This window comes from Teleopsis dalmanni, chromosome 2 (genome assembly GCF_002237135.1).
Source record: "Teleopsis dalmanni isolate 2A chromosome 2, ASM223713v2, whole genome shotgun sequence".
Lineage (NCBI taxonomy): Eukaryota > Metazoa > Arthropoda > Insecta > Diptera > Diopsidae > Teleopsis > Teleopsis dalmanni.
In genome coordinates this window covers 145,340,968-145,351,198 of record NC_051847.1, presented here as the reverse complement: position 1 = coordinate 145,351,198, position 10,231 = coordinate 145,340,968, and positions in this window count along the sequence as shown.

Genomic DNA, 10,231 nt, shown 5'->3' with positions numbered 1-10,231 from the left:
TATATTAGATAGTATTCTGTTAATATAGCAACTATATTTCGCAACTAATATATTAGATGTTGTAAGCAGTCTTATATAAAAATAGTCTTATATCAACAAAAAGTTTAAAATTACAAATTGAAAATCTAAACAAAAGAATTTTCTTTGGATATAAATGGATGAATATAGACTGATAATCAAATATAAAGTCTAATTAAAAAATAGATTAAAGTTTTGGTTTATTTAAACAAATTTAATGTGCAAACAAAAGCCAATGAGCACTAATCCAAATTGCTTGAACAAAATCAAGGTGATCAAACACGGCGGTCTCAGATTACAGATACAACGGATTTTTTTGTTTTTAAGGTAATAATAAAGTAGCTACAATAAAAACTCAGTAATTTATAGTGTATAAAAGCAATAGCAAATTAAAGCATGTTCTAACTACTAATGTTTCTGATGTCCCAGAAACATAGCAAACTTAGTCACATTCTATAAATGTATTCAGAAAACATCACTAAAGAAATATAAAGTAAAATCTCAAAATTAGTAGATAATCAGTCAATTTAAAGTATAACTTAAAAAAAAAAAGTATATTAATATGTCTATAATAAGTCTTTTCAACAACATTAATTCCATATCTTTGCTGAAGACAATCTCTACTGGAACATATCTACTGGAACATTCAATAATAACAGTGTAGCCTAATGTAAGTAAATTAAGATGTCAACTTCACACATATAATTAAATGAAGTTGCTCTGTTTACCAACTCGATATGAACGCCTTGCCTACACGTACTATTCATTATCATTTATCAAGTATGGAAGCTTTTAATTCTATTTCTAGTCTTACTCATAACAACAATCTAAATAGGACAGGAAAAAACTAATAAAAAAAGGTAGAATTAATTTTAGAAAAAAAATGTACAAACACTATATGACGAAAATATCAAATTTTATATTAAAAATAATACTTAATTATAATTATTACCTTCACGATATGCAAAAACATTGATTAAGAGAAATAGAAATCGTGTTGGTTTTATTTTAAGCTTTTCAGTAGCTTAGGTTAGGTAATAACTGGTTTGTCGCAAACTACACACATCAGGTAATATCAGTTAAATAGAGTTGGGAGTTGTGTGGAGTGTCCATGTAAGGGTAGATACAGCGCAACTCAGTGTCACCGGTTATAGCATCTATCTACACAAGACCGCTGTGAGTAGTGTAGACCAACAGGATTGCAGGCAGAGAGTTTGGTCAAAAACTGCTTTGCTGAATGTAACACGGTTTTTGAGCCAGTTTAATACGTCAGATATTGACAACGGATAGATTTAATCGATTACGTAGACAAATTTTTACATCAAAAAATAAAGTATAGAAACTCAGAAGAATCAGCAAATTAGTAGGAGATCTTAGCAAGTGCAGGAAAGAGTAGTTGTATTGTTGTTCAACTCTTCTATTTTATCTCTCTGCTGCAAGATTTTTTTTCTGCCTATCTGTCTGCCTATCTTACAATTTATCGTAGCCTACTGTTTAGCGATGTTCTTCAGATTATAATATTGCAGTTGTAGTTAATAGAGTTTTAGTTCAAGTGGTGGTTACGTGTCCAATTTACTTCCAAGACTGTTTTATATTTCCAACGTCTACTCACTGTTGCGAGATCGTTTTGAATCCCTACCTAGTTAGCAGAAAATTTTTATTTGGCTATCTAATCCAGATTATGACACTGGATCATATCAAAAACATTTCATTCGCGTTTTTGACAAAGTCAGGATTGAAATTAATACTTGGTCCAAAGTTTTGTTTTGCATTGCCGTTTTCGGATAGCCGAAAACTATATTGTGTGAAATAGTAAAGAAAAATTTATTAATTAAATTTATATTTTTTTCAATAGATAAGCAAACTTTTAATAAAATTAAACAGAAATATACGTTTATAATTAGTATCACTGTTTTTCAATAAAAAAATTCAATAAATTTAATTTATTATGTCACAACTAAAAATATGCAATGGAATGTAATTCATTTTTAAGCAAATTTTTTACAAAAAATATAATAAACAAGATTTATATCTGCTTTGACATATAATTGAAAGGATAAAATCGATTATAGCAGTCACAATGTTAAAATTGACAAAATGTCAAATGTGTCCAACTATGAAATGATTACATGGCAAATTCATGGTGTTTGCGTTTATATAACAGATGTATAGATATAAGTAAATATATATATAAATATGTATGCATGAATGAGTCTATAAACACATGCATGGAAAGTATATAAAATGTGTGCAGCATGAACAGCTAAAGGCATTAGCCAAATACATCACAAAAACGATGATTAATAACAAAAATTTGATAGTCTGTGCTCGTATATCGAGAAGTGCGAGAGTTTGGCGTATGAGTATATATACTCATAATAATATATATATTATATAGTTGTATGTAATTCAATATTATCGGCAGTTAAACTAGGCACGTGAATGGGCGCATAATCCATTTTGAAAGCCATAAACGATTTGTCTTTCAAGCAGTTAAACCCTTTTTTAACATTAAATATTTTGTCTTATACGTCATAGCAGAACTCTTGGTATCATTATTATCGCTGATGAAAGTAGAAATGCTTGATGTTAGGCGTGCATACATAAAGGGCGCCAAATCGCTTTTAAACTGGCAAAATGACTTAATTTCCGTTTGACCAAAAATAAAATTTTTTTTGTTTAATTTCATGTATAAATTGTTTTAACTCTTACCATGCAGTTTCCGTAATAAAAGCGTGTTAGACCGTCAAAAATTCAATTTACGCAATATGAACTCAATTAAAATTTATATACAGAGGGAAAAACAATGTCATAAAAAAGGAGAGAATTTTTATGAGCTTTAAAGTAATGCATTACTTAGACAATTTTGTAGCACTGTCGCAACAGCAGTTGATAACATAATTTTCTGCCATTTTTATTACACCAGTCAAGAGACGAAGCGGAACGACTGCTACTCAGGACTATAAATTGTAAAAAAATGACAAATTTATGACTCCTGCTTTGGCTTGTTTCCGTTGTAATACAATATTTAGTTGATATTGTAGCTATCATTATATTATCCTTCGCATACTTTTGCATGATTATATTATGGTGTCGTTACGCGTGGGTTATATTTGCTGGTATATCCTGCGAAAACCACAGTTGCGTGCAATTGAATTGACTATCTTCGCCACGCAAAGAATATAGACAAATACTCTGCTTCTGCTGCACGTAAAAGCACCTACACTCGCTCTTAATAGGCCAGTTGAGTGAGTGATTTATGAACTTTATTGCTGAGCTGGAAATGTGCAAGTATTGCAAAGTTACATTACACAGGTAAGGTATTTTAATGGCATAAAGGGAATAAGCTTCTCCAACGTGCTATATAAACTTATATTCAACTGAAACCTCTTACTTCAGTTAGCACAGTTTCTAGTAGAATTACTATTGATAGCTAGAATGCATGGCCAACTTTTGCGATGCACTATAGATATAAAATGAAAATATTAATTTTTTTTCTTACGGTGAGGTCAGTTCGCCTACTTCATTATTGTTATATTAAGATTTATAGTTTATTTTTGAGTTTCACTATAAGGTTGAAGGGATATAACTTTAAATATATAGCATAAATAGTTGAAGTACAACTTTTTATTTTATTTTATAAATAATGAAGGTTTTGCATTTGTTATAGTAAATTACACATTATTTGTCATAAATATTTACATATAATTATTTAAAATATAATATCTTGTTAGCAACAACTTGTGCAAAAAATAACGACAAAATATTTTGTATTACACATAGCAATAGAAGAAATGAGTGTTAGATGTCCACCATCATGAATGCTCCACAGGAAGTATACGTGTTAATAATTTTAAAACTCGATATTTTTGCTTACCATAAACAGCATCAACATTTAATTTACCTCTATATTATGTAACATAATTTTAAATTCAATATATAAGTTCTTCAGTTATTTTATATATAAGTATTGAATCGCTCAGTGAGAATATTGACTGTATTCAATATAGACAATGTTGTAGTTGTAGCACTAAGCGCTAAAATAAAAACATTGTATAAAGCATACGCTATTAACTAGAAAAATCTTAGGTGAAGTTTATTTTAATATAATGAAAAACTAAGTTAAGTTAAAGTAGAAGATTTGAACTATTTCAGAAATATATTTGGATGGATGACATATAAGACATGATGAATGACTAAATTGTGGTACACAATATAATTTTTTTATTTTCTTGTTTTTTTGATTTTCCAACTATCGGTGGTTTATTTGTGTCTGCTGAGTTAAAATTTGCTAAACATTTATCTCCTAGTGATCTGGGATGCTGACAATAACAGGTTAAAGTTCTAAAATTAAAGTTTGAATGGTTAGTAAACCTTTAAGTAGAAAATGAGTAACCTTAAATTAATCTAACACTATTGAAAAAAGAATAAAAAAAGTTTTGTTTTTTACAGCCTTGTCAACTGTTTAAGTGCCGATATATTGATCATTTTATCCACTAAGAAAAGACAGTACAATTTATTTATAATACTATATAAAGATACGAAATAATTTGGATCATGCGTGCTTATTGTTATATATATGTAAATTTGTAATAGTTATATGCACATAATTGTATATTCTAGCTTTTTTATATTGCCAAATGTATCTTTTAACAAAACCGTTGTTCATACGCAGACCAGAATGATTCTCAAAAACACTGCAGTGCTTAAAGGACATCACTAAAAGACACGATTCTCCCCTTCAAACAAAAATGAACCAACCTGACAAATTAATAAACATGGTCAAGTCCCTAACTTTGAAGGATGATGGCTTTATCAAATTTATATTTTTTGAAACATGTGTCCGAAATATAAATTAATTTTAAAATTATTTGTACCTTTTTATAATTTTAAATATTTAATTTTAAATGTAATCTTAATTTTATTTTAAAATGTCCTTATAAATTTTTTCATTATTAATTTTAACTATATATATTAAAAACTTATCTATACTCACATATGATTTTTACCTCACATATGAAGTATTGAAGGACTTACTACTTGTGTAAGTGGTTTTAGGAGTTCACTTAGTATCCATTCTTAATTTTATTTTAAAATTTTCTTATAACTTTTTTTTTGATTTTTGTTGTATAAATTTAAAACTTTTATAAATTTTCACATATGAGGTATTGAGGCACTGATTGACTTTTTCAGTAAATGATATTTAGGATTGTATTTATTGAAACGTATTTTCGATATATTAATTGTTAATTTTAGAGTTATTTGTACTTTTATGCATATCAAAGTGTTTGTTTAATTATGTATAAATCTAATCTTTATTTTTATTTAGAGATTTAAATTAAATCATTAAATTTTATCATTAAGCTTTATAGCAGGCAATATAAATTCTAGTTTTAATAATTTTTTTGGGTGTCACTGTAATCCATCAGTCTTTCAGAAACACATGTAATCACATGCCCTTTAAATGGATGACATCGTATATCAGAACGAAAATCGTAACAGGTAATAAATGGTGCCATTTTAGCATGTTTAGCATATTAAACGCACGCCACTACCACAACATCGTATAACTTTTAATAGATGTACGATTTTAAATAGCTTCTAAAATTCAATTAATCAAACTGAAGAGCAAACTGAAGAAGCAAAAAACAAATCAAAGAAATGAGAATGAGAATGAGAATGAAAATGATAAAAAATAGAAAAGACAATTTGTTCAACAAAAATATTTGAAAGTAATTTTTCATTTTCAATTTTGAAATTTTTGAACAAAATGTTGAAGTGAAACGACATGTACTTGAACATAAGCCCAACTACGTAAAGACGTAAAGGACGAGGAGGAGTACGTTAAATGAAGGAACTGCACAACTGCAAGTACAAGCAGAAGAAAACAAGCACTAGCAAGCAGAACAAGTGCTGATGTTACTGCTATTAAAATTACTTAGCACAATTTGATATTAGGAATAGAGACAGACAAGACAGACAAGACAGACAAGACAGCATGTCTGTCATACAGTGTTTACAGTTTGAGGAATACTGCATGCACTAGCATGCTAGAAAAATAGTTGGCAAACGAGAAAAAACAAATATAGAGCTGAGTGTAAACCAAAATGGGCAAAAATAGATGTCTAACGGTATCTGGAGATAGAGCCTGGGCAAATTTAATGAATTGTTGTGTTGTTTGCATGAGGCCTGTGTGTCAGGCAAACGATTATAAAATCATCATTTATCACATTATGTCAGTTGTAAGATGTACACACACATGCATATAAGAAAATTGGAAAACATTGTTGGCAGTACTGTCGTGCGCAAAAGTGTAAGTGTTGACATGCTTGGTTGTTGAAGTGAGCGGGTGGGAAATGATGAATATAAGAAATTTATGTGTAATGTTATGTTACTCCTGCAAAACAAACAAATAAGTCAAAATAACCTAACGTATCATACAATATAAAGAAATCACTTATGACAAACTAATGTAAAGAAAACGTAAACAAGTTGTATGAGCGTATCTGTGAGCTGAGAGCTGAGAGCGACAGGCAAAATTGGCAATGCTTACAGATTTAATTTAAAAAAGTGTTAAAATAAACAAAAAATGAAAGAAATTATATAAATAAACAGATTTTTTCATACACACTTCCATACATATTTATTTGTATAGATGTTGGCGCAATACTTTCAGTTACAGCAATATTTCTGTAAAAATATACTATATTTCAACTATTCCGTTACCTTTTTGCTCTATTCACACACAGACTATATGTACGTGCAATTGTTGTTGCTATTATTGCAGAATGCTTCACGCCTTTGGGCAGCATCGTGTCACTTGGACCAAAAGCAATTTGTCATTCGGTTGTGATTGACAGTTTTTGTTTTTGCCGACGTAAGCTTCGCGAAATTTTATTAAACGGAAATGTCTACGATAACAAAATAGCGACGTTAGTATTATACATACAATAACGCATATAACGAATACAATAACAATACGACACAACCCCAACAACAATTACCCTAGCTGCATTTTGTGTATGTTCAAAAAAAATAATAAAACCAACACTGTCGTTGCAATGGTAGTAGTTAAGAAAACCAAAAAAAAAACAACTTTAGACCAAATATAAAATATACAGTACTAAGTTATACAATAACAAAAAAGTATGCAGCAGTATGGGTGAGGTGTTTTGTAGTTACTACGGCAGTAATAACTGTAAAAGTAACGAAAGCTATTGGTGCACAACAACAACAACAATTATAGCAACAAATACAATCAAAGTAAAGTACAGTATTGAATACACAAACAAAATTTACGATTTTGAGTTGAGTTGACAAATGTCAAAAAGTTTTCAACTTTTCAAGCATGAAAATGGTGAATAAAAATTTAATGAGGAAGAAATTGTCAAATCAAACCAACAAAATTAGTATTCAATCAGTTTGAGATAAGTTGAAATCACTTTGGCTATAGTTTATGATACCAAAGTAGCTGCGGTCTAACGTAGACGTTATCAATTCTTCTTATAAGGAAACACAGTATTTTGGTTAATTTAACTCACAACGTTTTGTTAATGTTTTTGTTGTCATTCGATTTGTTGTAGTTGTTTTTGTTATTTTTGTATTACTCTTCTACTCTGTGTTTAGTTACTTTGTTATTGTTTTCATTATCAACAAAATTATGTAAATTGATATTGTTCCCACAAGTGATTGCGATGAAGTTGTCTATTACTTTGGCTATAATGACATCTTAATTTATACTACAATTAAGTAAGTCATTATTTTATTTAAAATAAAATGTTCTAAAGTACTTAGCACCTGTTTGCATTAATTTGATATACCGATAGTATAATTGTTTCTGGCATTCATGGTTTATTAGCCAAAAATTTTAAACAAAATTAGATTATTATCATTCCCGCTTAATCTCAATAATATTTCTAAATAAATAATTTCTCTTCTTATAAGTTTTTATAAATTTTTAATTTAATTTTATCAAAGGAAGAATATTTTCTAAAAGTACAACTATGAAATACAAGCTGTAATATAATTGCAAGAGGTATTATAAGAAAAAATAACAAATTTACCACAACAACGATGTCGTTATGTGTCCTAATCGTGCAAGATCGAAGTAAAAACGTTCAAAATTTAATCAAAGGAATAATATTTTTAAAAAGTACAATTAAAAAGTTAAAATAAATTTATTCGAAAAGATTTGTGTTAATTTTGTTCGGAAGTACAAGTAAATAAGAAGTGATAATAAAGTTACAAAAACTATATAAATAAAAATTTTGCCACAACAACAATGTCATTTTGTATGGTAGTGAAACTAAATACAAATACATTATCCTGTGTTATTAGCTGTTTTTAATTATTCTGTATGTTCATATATAAATGTTTGAATCTATTTCATAATTTTATTTGTCTTTATAGACAATTTTTAAAACAGACTGTATTTCCAAAAAATAATTCTTATTTTGACATTGTCAAGATCACGTTTATGTATATAGTGAATACAATATGAAGTTCGTATTATGTTGACCGTAATACTAATTTTATCTTTAATACTGTGTTTATGACTATGCATTCTTTTTTTAAGTTTATTTTTAGAAGCAACCATCTATACTTTGTTAAATTCATATAGTATCACCATTATAATTCAGTTGGTAGCATTGATGGTATACATTGAATTATTTTAATTATTAATTTCAGATTTGGTGTTACTATACAGAGATTCAACGAAGAATCACTCTTGTCAATAGATGTTACTTCGGACTAAGTACGTAAAACACGCCGGACAATAACCACCAGTGATGAGAAGGCGTAAGATTATTTAAGATTAAGATTATTTGGGAAAAAAATTCTTTGGAAGATCTATGGTCCCGTATTCATAAGCAACGAGTAGCGATTTAGATGGAATTGGATATTCTGCGACATTGACAATGATGATATATTTAAATGCATTACATGAGTGTATTAATAATGAATGTATTAATATGCAATTTTTATAGTATTCATTGCCATCAGTGTATAGTTTTTTCTTGTTAAAATGTCACTCACAGTGTTTTTTTGTTATATGTAGAATACGTCGTCACTTAATCCCAGAGCTCTTATACCTATATCTATTGTAATACTAAAAAATAAATTTAAGATAGATTACTATTTGAGTTATTGTCAAAAACATTTTGCACACAAATATTTAAACCATAGTTTCGGTTTAAGTTCTGTACTTTTGGTCCATGCATTTCTCCAGTAATTTTTACGATGTCGGCTGTAACAGATCACACTGGAATGCCTTCGATTTAGAAAATTCTTTTATCAATCATAAAATAATTTTTTTTTATTGAGACCAAAATGTACTATTTCGAAAATAATTGGTTTTGCATTTTTCTTGAATTTTTTTTAATAAATACTATTCTTTTATCTAAAAATTTTTATCTTAGCCAAAAGCTACGCTCGAAAATATTTAGACGACATAAAAAGGCACCATTATTTTTTTGTTAAGCTTCTTTTTGTTTTCTATAAAATCTTTTTCGTTATAAACGGAAACGGCTATGTATCAGTAATCTTAGAAGAAACCGGTTTTAGTCGAAACCGGAATGTAACCATGGACAGGGTAACCAAGGCAATCATAGGTTCTATCTACTATTGCAGAATCTCAACACAATACCATTGACTGAATTACCATATTTTAATACTTTCCTCTTCGAACGGTCCGAAAATTTAATGCAAAATGCCGTTCAGATTGATTTTCGTTTCAGAGATTATTCCATTTAAAGTAGGGGCAATTTATTGCATTGAGGTGAACCCATCTAAATTGCTTCACATCTATGCTGTCTTTCCTTTTATAGAATTTTATTAAAAGTGACCTGTAGTTATACAGGTGATAATTTTATTTATCACCTTGTGCAGGTGATATATATATTATATAGAATATATATAATATATAATGCAGTGATATATATTATAGATCACTGCATTGTATTTAGATACCTTCAAACTTTTGCATTTTAAAGGTGCTTAAAAACTTTAATTGGTATTTTAGTTATATCATAATCGTGTAATTGAATCGTAATAATAATTTATGACAACATTTTAGTTCATATAATTTTTTTAAATATTGATTTGACTAAAGTTTATTTTCGTGATGCAATTGATAACCTTACAGAACTTCCACAATATAACAAATAAAAAAGTTATTAAACAAAGTTTCTTGACAATTCATTCTAAATAAGAG